Source organism: Gastrolobium bilobum, unplaced genomic scaffold (genome assembly GCF_033153095.1).
Source record: "Gastrolobium bilobum isolate Gb01-03AN ecotype WA unplaced genomic scaffold, APGP_CSIRO_Gbil_v1 utg103666, whole genome shotgun sequence".
Taxonomy (NCBI): domain Eukaryota; kingdom Viridiplantae; phylum Streptophyta; class Magnoliopsida; order Fabales; family Fabaceae; genus Gastrolobium; species Gastrolobium bilobum.
In genome coordinates, this window is record NW_026898640.1 from 27956 (window position 1) to 41696 (window position 13741).

The following is a 13741-nucleotide window of genomic DNA, read 5'->3' on the forward strand; positions in this document are numbered from 1 at the left end:
ACCTAAGTGTTTCGACCCTCAAGCACGTTTTAGCGCCCAGTAGCACGTTGTAGTTCCCTCAATAGGTATTTTCCCTTATTTAGCGCGCTATTACACTCTCTAGCATGCTATAACACCTTCAAATTGGGGCTTACTGACTTGAAGTGCGTTTTAGCGCCCTCAAGAATGCTATAGCGCACTCAAGACAATGCTTATTGTCTTAGAGCATGTTTTAGCGCTCTCTAGCGCGCTATAACATGCTCAAACCGAAGGATTTAGTCCTTAGCGCTTTGTAGTGCCCTCTAGAGCGTTTTAGAGTGCTAAGTTTGAATTTTAAAGGTTCATTTGATGTCTTAAACCCCTTCTAAGAGCATGAACATCCTTCTTTCACCTAATAAACCATACTATCAATTACTCCAAAGAATCAACCATCATATACACTTTTCATCCATGGATTAACTATTCTTGGAATTAAGCCATCAAATTCATAATAAGTATTGATCTTGACATAAGCATAATAAAAAAGTCAAGACTTTACTACACTTGGCTTCACCTTCACATATACAAAATATACCATATTTACACAACTCAATACATGTCATTAACCAATTATATGTTTCAAAAATGGCCCAATCATGCTATCAATAACAAACACTGCGTAATACCCCATTACCGGACTGATGTTTTATCATCAATTATGATATTAAGCCTAGTTACAATCACAGCAGTTCATGAAAAAAATATGGAAAAACTTTTTCTTTTTCACAATGCTTACATTTTTAAAACAGTATTAACAATTTAAAAACTGTGATCATAACTAAAGACAAATGTGGAATAAAAATTTTCTATTTCTTAAATATCATACAATATCTATCCGAAGTTGTTAAGTGGTTCTCATAAACCTACAAAGCTTAATTACACAATTTTACGTTTTGCCAAAATAGAGTTTGCTTTAGTTTTCTCAAAACTGCAGATGGACTGCATGTCTTTAAATTTCCATATTTTAGTATGTTAAACTACACTCTTCTAGCTTTCCAACAAGGTATCACAAGCCTCAATTGGAGTTGTATAACTCCGGATATGCTCGCCATAAGTTATTTATTTAAAACCGTCGACAGACAACAAAAGAGGCATCTGGGTTCCCTCATGATTTTTGAAAACTTCAGACTTATACTAATTTGTTTGCTCCCAAATTTTAATATGTTCTAGTAGACACCTTGATATTTAATTTGATATATCATAAGCCTAATTTGGATAAGAAATGAGAGAGATAAATTTTTTAAAATCGATAATAGAGGCTGTAGGATTTTTTGACAAAATAAGGTAGTCCTCACTCATTTGTAAACTGGGAATGATATACAACACATAATGCTCCTATATTAGGACAATGTAGGGGACATCCTAGGCTTTAAAATGGTAGCTCACACATCTCATTTGACCAATAAATGAGGGGGATATCGATCTCTAAAGTTAGGGTAAAAACCACACCAAATTCTAAAAATTTGGGTAGCATGTGTTTGTTTTTACAACTAATCTCATTTATTCAATTGTGTACCTAATTGACATTGGAATTAAATCCAAAGGCCCAACAAACCTTGGTGCACTTACATCCTCAACATAATCCATAATATGAATGTTACTTAATCCTCAAGTCATTGACCACAAGTTATTTGTATTACAATTTACATCCTTTCAATAATTATAACTTTATTCCTACCATTTCATACACAATTTCCATTTCATGCATCTATTCTATCATAAGGAACCAAGCTTTTCAAATAGGCCTAAGCCCTTCCATTACATCCATACATCAATAATTACAATCCATAGTTCTCAAGTGGCATAATCATAGGTACATTTACATCAACTAACCAAATAGAACTATTACATCAACATTGCTACCTAATTCAAAATATTACAATCCTTAATCAAATGACTTAGATAGAAAAGTATGAACAACCCTAGACATGGTAAATGCAACATCATGCAAGATTAATGTTCATACCCTAAGTCAATGATACAAAATGAATACTACTATGTGCATTAATCTAAATATCTCAAAATTGCCAATGAACACCATGCACTCCATATGTCTCATCCAATGCCCTAGGTGGGCCTCTTACTTAGTGCTCCTCTCGCACGGTCAGTCATACCTGAAATGTGGTTCCCCAAAATGGGGGTGAGATTTGACAATCTCAATAAACCACGGGCCCTGGAGGGTCACTCTACTCAATGGCTCACTCAAATGTGCATACGATAATAATGTTCATACAGTACTTTATACAATCAAACAATCCAACTGGGAACAAATCTGAGAACATCCACTCAGGGATATTGTTAAAGGACCCCATCATATAACTCCCGAGATATTCATAGAGTACTCCAACGGATAACAACTCTAAGGCACAACGCCAACTGAAACTCCCTCAGGAGACCTATCCAGTGGAAGTCCCCCCAATACAATTCTACTAGCCAGAGAATACATAGAATAATTTATCACACAACATGTTCAAATACATGAGCATACTCTATCAAGCATTATCATAGTTCACAAATTTCAACCACTACTCCAATAGGCATGGTGGAGCACACAAGGGGATTAACCCTAGAATAAGAAGTTTACCTCTTTGAAGCATCCGCTATAGATAGCTCCAATCACAAGTTACTTCCTCCACCAATAAGCTCACAAAATAGCTATGCACAAGATATCCTATACATGAATTATCATATCAATCAATAATTGACTTAAATGGTTATCAAGCCATATAACACACAATCAAATGCAAGTTATCACACTTACCACAATCCTTGATATCAAGGATCCAAAGGCTTCTAATGTGAAGCTCCAAAGCCTATTCCTCCGAGATAAGATCCAACCTACATGATCATATAATTACATGATCAATCAATATGCTTGACAATACACAATGCAAGCAACATAGAAAACATCCCCCTCTCATTTATGCCTATGCCTTGGCCAAAGTCCTTAAAAAGGCCACCAAAATTATTTAAATTTCATTTCAACCATCCTTATGGCTTCCTTAACCATCCACGACACCATGGTTACACACCATTACAATTAACAACATTGATCAACAACTCCCTCTAATTATTTTCCATTAAGGTCGAGGAGCACAAGACAAAGGGTCAATGTGATTTCTTGTTTTCCTTGGTTCCGACGAATCAATTTCCCATTAAATCCCATCAAAAGGTCCTCACTACAACTTCCATTTGTGCCATTACAATTTCAACATAATTTCCCCCTAAAATACCTCCTATGGCCGAGGGTTATGTTCAAGAAGGCCAAGGGAGTTTTGCTTGCTTTCTAATGCAATAAATCATCCACCAATCTCATCATTAATTGCTCCCACATCCCTAACTCAATTCCTCCTTCAACATTAATTCACTTCACCAATTCATCAACTTTACTCCATTAAAATTCGGCTAAGTGTCATAACTTCAACCCTTAAATTTTTATTGTATTTTCACCAACCATTTGTTAATGCCATCATTAATTATCAAGGGGGCATAATCATTAGACCAACCAAACAGCCCCCACTTACGCACATAACCAAAATCACATCATGAATTTCGATCTACAAAAAAAACATAGGTGGAAGTGGGAATACTTACAGCAAATCAACTCTGAGGGTCTAAGAGAATGATTTACAAGCTTTAGGTGATCCAAAACACCTTTAACCCCAACATTATCTCCAAAAACTGCCACCTTAAGAGGAGATGATCTCTTCACTCACACACTTTCAAAGGATGTACTCAAGATGGAAGTTACTCACAAGCTCATGGTGAACAACCTTTATGTTCAAGGTTTCCTCTCAAAGTGTTTCTAACTCCAAGTAGGTTCTTCAAGCTTTCTTTGTTCCAAAAATGGAGTCTTCATGGTCATGAGAGTGAGAGGAGTCGATGGTGTGAGTGATTAGTGTCTTAAGTTTATGTTTAACTCACTTAAAGGCCACATAAGCATGGAAGTTACTAAAACGCTCTTAATGAGTTCATGTAATCCACCTAGTTAATCTTCATTTAATACATGATCCAATCACTAATTCAAAAATTTAATATTCATCAAAGTTCATCAAAAGTATTTTAAGAGATGAATCTCAAGTTTTTCGATAATTTGGGGAATTTATGATTTTACCCCTAGTTATGTACTTTTGGCACGTTTCCCCAAAATACATCAAAATTCTCCAAATTATTCCATTAATCACTTTCTTAGTTCTAAATGCCTCTACTAACATGTATTCAATCCTACAACAATAATCTCATTCTGAGTTTCTCGGTAAAATTGTACCGCAGTATGTTTCATCCTAAAAAGTGCCTATCAACCCCAAAAAGTGCCTATCAACTCCAAATTTCATTCTAAATCCAATTTCCTATCAACTCCGATATGTTCAATTCTAATTACACCATTTCAAGGTTAGGGTTGTTTACCTGCCAAATTACCATTTTACCCTGATGTGTATTTTAACACAAAACTCAGGATTTTCACTAATTAAACCCTCTAACCCATAATTTAACTCTTAATAATATATTTCAATTATGTGAGGTGTTATACACGCCAAGCCAAAAAAAGGAATCTTTATGGATTGCATAGACCCTTGTTCCTTAGAAGTACTAGCTCCTCCCCTTAATGTACATGAAACATAGTCCACAAACAAGGTGAGAGATAAATCTCAGTATACTAAGGACCCTTGTATAATAACCTTCAATCTCAAACATACGAATAAAAGAGGTTAATGGAGTGTTTAAGGAATTAAACACTAATTCAAGAGAATTGTGAGAGATTAATAATGTAATTGACATGACGAATAATTAAAGGACACAATTCATGCCAAGCAAGTCTAAAAGGATTTAAGTATAAATATGTTATACAATAGAAGCTTGTTCTAGTGGCATTCAAACTAGACTTATCACTCACCTTCTTCTTTCTTGAGTGTGGCATATTTATCCTTCTTTATACCTTTAGTTCTTATCTTCCATAGATAATAGGTCAATGTTCTTTATTTATTGTTTAAATTCCTGATTATAGAAACGATCCTAACTAAATTGGTCTTTGGTCTCACTATTGTTGGTGAGGTTCATATCATTTGGTATCAAAGCTAGTCTTCTAAATCAGGTTTGATCTATCATTATTTTATTGTTAATCCTTTTTTATTTCTATTTCATTCTTCTTCTTGCGTCAACTACTCCCATTGGTATTGTTAAAAAAAAACATAATCTTAGTAATTCCAGAAGCAAAAAAAAAAAAAAAAAAAATCTGATCCAAATTCCTTGAGCTAAAACTTTTCTCTTTGAATTCTTTTTAGTTTTGTTTTTTTCTATTCCACTGTGTACTTCTTTTCTTACGTAATTATAGTTATTAGTGCTTAAATTTATTGTAATTCCAACCTTTCTTTACCCCTAATTCTTGACTTAAAAAAATATTCTCTTGTTCTTCTTGTCTCTTTGTATTATATCTTATTTATAGTCTGTTTGGATTTCTTCAAGAAAACTTCAATTGAGTTCAACCAAGAACTAAAAGAAGGAATTCAAAAGAGGAGGAAAAGGCAAGAGTATGCGAGCTTATAAGAGGGTAAAAACCTAATTTTGAAACACGAGTGTGAGAGCTATTAATTAGGAGAGAAACCCGTGATGGTGTGTTTGTGAGGATATTTCAATTTTTTTTCTTTTTGCAGATAATAAAAATTGTCTCAAGAAGGTGATGCTCAAATTCCTAAAGATTTCAAATTCTACTTTGAAGCCATGACACAGAAATTTGAAAGATTGAACTTCAGGTTCGATGAAATACAAGATAGAATAGAAAGAGTTGAACAAAAGGTGCAACAACCTAGAACTTCAGAACATCAAAATGAAGATGATACCAATTCTACAGTTGATATGAGGCAGAATGAACGTCGAAATGAAGGAAGAAGAGTGCATAATGAAGAGAGGGTCGATAACAACCTAGGAAGTATCAATATGAAGATTACATCCTTCCAAGGCAAAAATGATCCAGAAGCTTACTTGGAATGGGAAAGAAAGATGGAGTTGGTGTTTGTTTGTCATAACTACTCTGAGTTGAAAAAGGTAAAATTGGCTGCCATAGAATTTTCTGATTATGCTATTGTTTGGTGGGATCAATTTGTGTCAAACAGGAGGAGACATGGTGAAAGACCCATTGAAACATGCGAGGAAATGAAAGTTGTCATGAGAAGACAATTTATTCCAAGTCACTACCATAGGGACTTGTTTCAGAAATTACAAAGTCTCTCACAAGGTTCTAAAAGTGTTGAAGACTATTTCAAGGAGATGGAGACAACCATGATTAGAGCCAATGTAGATGAAGATCGTGAAGCTATTATGGCGAGATTTTTGCTTGGCTTAAATCGGGACATTGCAAATGTGGTAGAATTACAACATTGTGTGGTGTAACAGTCCGTTACGTACCAGTGTTGTTAACATTGATTATGATATTAAGCGCAGTTACAATCACAACAACTCATTTATAAAACTGCGAGTAAACTTTTTCTGTTTATTACGCGAGCATTTAAAACAATAAAAAGCATAATAAATAAAAAATGTGATCGTAACTGTAAAATCTTTGCAGACTAATTATTTAAACTAATTTTTTATCATATATCACCTCTCTCAAGTCACTAAGGGGTCCCCAAAAACCCACTTAGCTAAAATCTCACTTTTTTGTTTTCTACCTATCCGAACATGGTTCGATTTTTTATTTTCTGCGGACAAACCACATTCTACAAGCCTCTCATCTTTTAGTATGTCATTCTAGACTTAATTACCTTTCTAGGAAGCTATCACACGAGTCATAAAGTTCTCGTTTGCTCCGGATATTGCCGTTTGAAGTTGAACAAGCAAATCTGTTAGCCAACCTCAAAACGGCTCCAAACAGCCTTAACTCAATCAATTATTCTGGAAAATCCACTCAACTAATTTCTCTCAAATTTTTATACAAAAAACTAGACACAACAAGATTCAATTTCAAATATCATACACCTAATTTGACCAAGAAATGAAGCAGGAATAAATTTCCCAAACTCGCTCCAGATCAGCCACATGTGCAGTGGCCAAATGATCAGTCCGTGCTCTATGCCTTCTACAGGCCGACTCTTAACCCATAATTTCCTCAAATTTAAACACAAGATAGAGGACATCTCAAGCTTCAAAACAGCATATGGCACGTCCATATCGGACTTTTGTGGAGGGAGATATGCTCTCCCAAAGTTCGCCTAATTTCTGCCAATTTCTAAAAAATTCGCCAAAGTTTCTTTTGTTTTTTCAATAAATCCCAAATTTACAAAAGTGTTCTCTAACCTCAAATTGTACCTAATAATCATTGAGTGGCACACAAGGACCAGCAATCCCTTGGTGCTCTTACAACCCTTCACAGTTCATATCCAATTTAATCAATATACATAATTCATGCTTACTTTCTCAATTTACTTATTTCAATCACAAGATCTCATTTGCATGCATTCTTTGAATCATAAAGCATCATTCGCATCCTAGAAAAGGCCTATTGCCCTTTCATCTTATTACATACTTCATTGTTACATCAATTCTCCATATTACAAATTGCAACTTCAATGGACATATTACAATCTTCCTTCAAGTATACAAAATAAATACTCCAAAATAAACATGATAATCAAAGACTAAACTTAGATAAAATACATCATGAACAAAATGATAACCATAATCCTAATCATATGCATTGTTCATGACCTAAGTCTAGCCTAGACCCAATGGCCAACATGCAAAATATGTAAAAGTCCTCCTGCTCAACCTATGGGCTTCTTGCCCGCCGCTCCGACACCACTGCTACCTCCTGAAATAAAGCTCCCAAAGCGGGGTGAGATATACGAATATATCTCAGTAACCCAGAGGTTCTGGAGAATCCTCCGCCCAATGGCTCACTTCGATGCATATAAATAACATAACATAACTTCTGAAAACGGGATAAAGCAAGGGATTTAGTGAAATAAGGGAGCATAGGGATACAAAATATGACGAAGTTGGAATGATCAATGCCAAAACCACGCAACGAACAGCCTATTGGCTCGGCATATAAGCCTGCGGGTTTCAAACCAAGGCGTGTTCCCAGAACATCAACCAAGGCACCCTCCATCCATATCCACCCGAGACTTCCTATTGTGCTCCTATCCGGATCACACACCACGACCCCAGGTCAACTGGAACTCCCTAACGGAGACCTATCCAGTGGAAGTCTGTAACGCCCAAAGGCAAACAGTCTACTGGCCAGACACGGTACATCCTATGTACCACCACACATACAATATGCATGAACATGTTATCCTATATTATTTACATACACTTCCTACCATTACCCTCAACGGGCATGGTGGAACACACAAGGGGATCAAACCCCAGTACCAAGGGATTACCTGTATAATCCTCTCCCACAGCTCCAATGTAATATATTTCCCGAGCTAGGCACACAAACAGAAATGCCTACACATAGGACATTCCCAATTAATTTTCCATTCACCAATTACATGCCAATTATCAAGCATAAAGACGTGGTTCAAAATACTTACCACAATCCCTTTGGGTCCGGGACCAAGGGCAACCCACCGAGCTCACGGTTCAGGGTCCAAATCTGCAGGAGGTAACCTACAACGACCATATACGGATCATCAGAACACGGTAAACCACCAAATTCACAAAACGTCGATTTTTCCTCCCCCCCACCAAGTGAGGTTCGGCCATTTAAGTGTAAAAATACAAAATATTTTTCTTTCTTTTCTTTTCATTTTTCTTAAGCATCCCAAGGCTACCCCAATGTCATTTTGGGTGCCATTTTGCATCCTACATCATCCTAACATCATTTTGCCAATTAATTCACTCTAGGTTCAATTTCCAATTTCACACAACTCCAAGCATTTTTCCTTTAATTTTCAATGCATCAACCCATGACACAACACCTCCAAACACCATTTAACACCACAATACATCACTTACATAATTTTTACATCATCCAAACCCTATAGCCCTATCTTGGCCGAATTCTACATGGATTCATACTCAAAGGTTTTAAATTCAATTCAACACTTCCACACAACATATAATCCTATAATTAACTCATACCAATACCCACAACTCATTGACACAATCCCACAACATATCCATTTCACAAAGTCATGGAATCACAACTCAAAATTTCCTAACTTATAATCCAAATTTTATCAATAATTTTTATGACATCAATCACTCTAAAAACTCATTCTAAGCCACATTTGACTAATACACAATTTCAATTTGAACTCTCTAACTACATCAATCAAACAATCCCTCTTAGGTCGCCAATTTTAAAACTCATGATTCAACCAATAAAAGGTGTGAAAACTTACCCACAATCAAGGCCTAAGACTCCTCCAAGTGATATCCAAGCATTAGCCAAACACGTAACCCTAGGAAAGTAAAATTAATTTGGAGGTCTCAAATGAGAAAACTAACCCTGGAAATGGATTCAGAACGAAAAATTTAGTCGTTAGGCAAGTTTCTGAAAATTTGGCGAATAATGTTTTTACCGGGTAAAAATATCGCGGTATAGTTGCACGGTAAAACGTGTCGAATGAATTTTGAGCTCTAGGTTTGGATATAAGTTATAAATGGTACATAGGACTAGGAAATATGATTTCTGGTGAAAATTGATGAAAATTGGTGTGCTTGGGGAATCGTGCCTACAACGCTTATAACAGCTTAAAACTGCAATTTCTCCGAACGACCGGAAAACTCCGGATTCATCTGATCATGGGCAATTAAAGGACAATGGTTAATGTTAAAAATTAGAGTTTCTAAATAGTTTACGAAATTATGGACGTTTAGTGAAATAGGCGCGGGAGATTTGAGTTCGTTTGAAATCGCGTGAGGTGGCGGTGGGGCCCACCTCACTTAAGTGGACTTGCCACCTTGCACCACATCACAAAATCAGCTTCTTCTCTCTCCTTCCCTCACCCAAGAACCGAGATCCCTCCATGGAAGGCCAAGAAAGCTTCCAAAATTTATTTCTCTCATAACTCCCTCCATACTCACTCAAATCCAACAAAGTTTGTCACCAAAGTTATTGGAAATCATCATCCAAACACAACCATGGTATTATTGAGCCTTGAAACTCGCTAGATTGGGAGAAAATGGACAAAAACAACTACGGTTTTGAGGAGAATTTCAAGGTTTTTGGAGTTATGTGTTCAAGCCATTGCTTGGGGATCACTTGGAGGAGTCATTGGCCTAGCTTGTGAGTATATTTCAACACATTTGAATGGTTGATTCATGAATCTAAATTTTGAAAACCTAGAGCTAAATTGGATGATTGATGTAGTTAGAGAGCTCAAATGAGAATTGTGTATTAGATGAAAGTGACTTAAAATGATGTTTTAGAGTGATAAATGTCATAAAAATTATTGGTGAATTGTTTGGTAACTTAGCCAAATTTGGAGTTGATGATGCATGACTTTGTGAAATTGAGGTGTTGAATGATTGTGTAATTGAGTTGTGAAATGGTAGTATGAGTGAATAATAGGACTGTATGATGTGTGGGGATGTTGAATTGGATTGAATAGCCTTGGTTGGGGAGTATGATAGAATTCGGCCATATTGGGGAAATTGGAGTGTGATGTTGTAAAATCATGCAATTGATGTGTTGTGTTGTTAAATGGTATTTAGAGGTGTTGTATGATGAGTGGATTCATGGAAAATCAAAGAAAAATACTTGGAGTGTGTGAGAGAGTACATTGGACCTACAAGGAAATAAATGGGAAAAATGATGTTGTGATGGTGTAGGATGGAAAGTGGGACCTAAAATGGTGTTGTGGTAGTCTTGGGAGGATAAAGAAAAATTAAAAGAAAATAAAGAAAAATATTTTGTAAAATAAGCCTAGGTTGGCCGAACCTTGCATTGGTGGGGAAGGATTTTTGGTGTTTTGGAATCTTGTTGATTTCACCTTGTGTGATCATTGTAGGTTGCTTCCCTCGGATTTGAACTCGGAACCGTGAGCTTGGTGGGTTGCCTTTGGTCCCGGACCAAAGGAGTTTTGGTAAGTGGTCTTGAACCTATGCATGTATACTTGATAACTTGCATATATATTGGTTGGTTGATATGGAATTGGAAATGGCCTATGTGTAGGCATTTCTGGTGAACCAAGCTGGTTGATACTGGGATTGAGAGCTATCAAGCAGAGGAGATTATTCAGGTAATCCCTTGGTATTGGGATTTGATCCCCGTGTGTGCTTCACTATGCCCGTTGAGGGTAGTGGTTGGAGGTGTATGTGGATAATGTAGTATAACATGTTCATCCATTTTTGTATGTTAGTGGTACATTGGATGTACCGAGTCTCTGGCCAATAGACAGTTGCCTTAGGGCGTTATGGACTTCTACTAGATAGGTCTCCATGAGGGACTTCCAGTTGACCTGGGGTCGTGGTGTGTCATCCAGAGAGGAGCATGCTAGGAAGTCTCGGGTGTATATGGATGGAGGGTGCCTTGGTTGATGTTCTGGGAACACTCCTTGGTTTGGAACCCGTAGGCTATGTGCCGAGGCCACTAGGCCGGATGTTGCGTGGTATTGGCATCGACCATTCGAGCTTCATCGTATTTTGTTCCCTATGCTTCCCTACTTCACTAAATCCCTTGTTTTATCCCGTTGTAATGTTGTATTATATTATTGATATGCATCGAGGTGAGCCATTGGGCGGAGTATTCTCTAGTGATGTTAGAGCGGCGGGCAAGAGGCCCATGGGATGAGCTCATGGACTTGTAGTGGACCTTGCATTTTGTGGCCGTTGGGTCTAGGCTAGACTTAGGACATGAACATCGTTTTGAGTTGAGATTATTATCTGTCATCTTTGTTCATGTCACCTTTTTGCCTAAGTTTAGTCATTTATTTAGCATGATGTATTTTGGAGACTCATTATGTATATTTGGAGAATTATTGTAATATTGGTAAAGAAGCTTGTAAATTGTATTATGGAGACTTGATGTAATATTGAAGCCTGCTATATGATGAAAGGGCAATAGGCTTATTTTAGGATTTGATTTATGTTTTATGTCAAAGAATTGCAAGCAAAGGGATTAATGTGATTGAAATGAAGTAAGGATTTATAATGAAATCATTGAATTGTAAAGTAAGCTAAATGATATAAATTGTGAAGGGTTGTAAGAGCACCAAGACATTGTTGGTCCTTGAGTGCCACCCATGATTATTAGGTACAAAGTTGAGGTTAGATAACACACGTTCAAAGGTGAGATTTATTGGAAAAACAAAGGAAACTCTGGCAAAATTTCTAGAAATTAGCAGAATTTGGGTAAACTTTGGGAGAGCATATCTCCCTCCACAAACGTACAATAGGGACGTGTAATATGCCATTTTAAAGCTTGAGATGTCAACTACCTTGTGACAAAATTTGAGAACCAAAGAAGAACCACGCAGCCCTGTAGGAGACAGAGAGCACGGACTGTGCAGAACACCCCTGCACATGGGGCTATTTCTGGCAGATTTTGGGAATTTTATTCCCGCTTCATTTCTTAGCCAAATTAGGTGTATGATATTTCAAATTGAAGCTTGAGGTGTGTAGTTTCCTGTATACAAATTTGAGAGAAATTGGATGAGTGGATTCTTCATAATCGTTGAGAGAGAGAGAGAGTGGGCTGTTTGGAGCCCTATTTGGGGTTGGCTGGCAGATTTGCTTGTCCAACTTCAAACGACGATAACCGGAGCGAATGAGAACTTTATAACTCGTGTGATAGCTTTTTTGAAAGGTAATTAAGCCTAGGATAACATACTAAAAGATGAGAGGTTCGCGGCATGCAGTTTATCTGCAGTAATTAAAATACCGAACCATGTTTGGAGCTTGAGGTGTCTAGTTTCCTGTATACAAATTTGAGAGAAATTGATGAGTGGATTGTTCATAATTGTTGAGAGAGAGTGGGCTGTTTGGAGCCCTATTTGGGGTTGGCTGGCAGATTTTCTTGTCCAACTTCAAACGGCGATAACCGGAGCAAATGAGAACTTTATAACTCGTGGGATAGCTTTTTTGAAAGGTAATTAAGCCTAGGATAACATACTAAAAGATGAGAGGTTCACACTATGCAGTTTATCCGCAGTAATTAAAATACCAAACCATGTTGGGATAGGTAGAAAACGTAAAAGTGAGATTTTAGCTAAGTGGGTTTATGGGAACCCCTTAGTGACTTGAGAGGAGTATTATATGATATTTAGGCAGTTTAAAAAATTATTCCGCAAAGATTTTTCAGTTACAGTCACAACTTTTATTTATTACGCTTAACTACTGTTTTAAATGCTCGCGTAATAAAATTTCAAAAAGTTTACTTGCATTTTTATAAATGAATTATTGTGATTGTAACTGCGCTTAATATCATAATCAATGTTAACAATATCGGTGTACATTGGGCTGTTACACACACCCGAACAGCCCCTGCACTACACCTCTTTGGGCAGTCTGTGTTCTTTTCATTGTACAGGGAGCTACTCAACTCTAAATGGTACCAAATTTTGATACAACATAGCTGACATCTCACACTTTAAAGTGGTGTATGAAACGTCCCAATTGGACCTCTGTGAAGGGAGATATGCTCTCCCAAATTTAGCTTAAAAACTGCTCATTTATTATAAACATCAAATGGTACCTAATTGACAAGGGTGGCACACAAGGACCAACAAGCCTTGGTTCTCTTACAACTTGCAATATATATACATCATTAGAATTC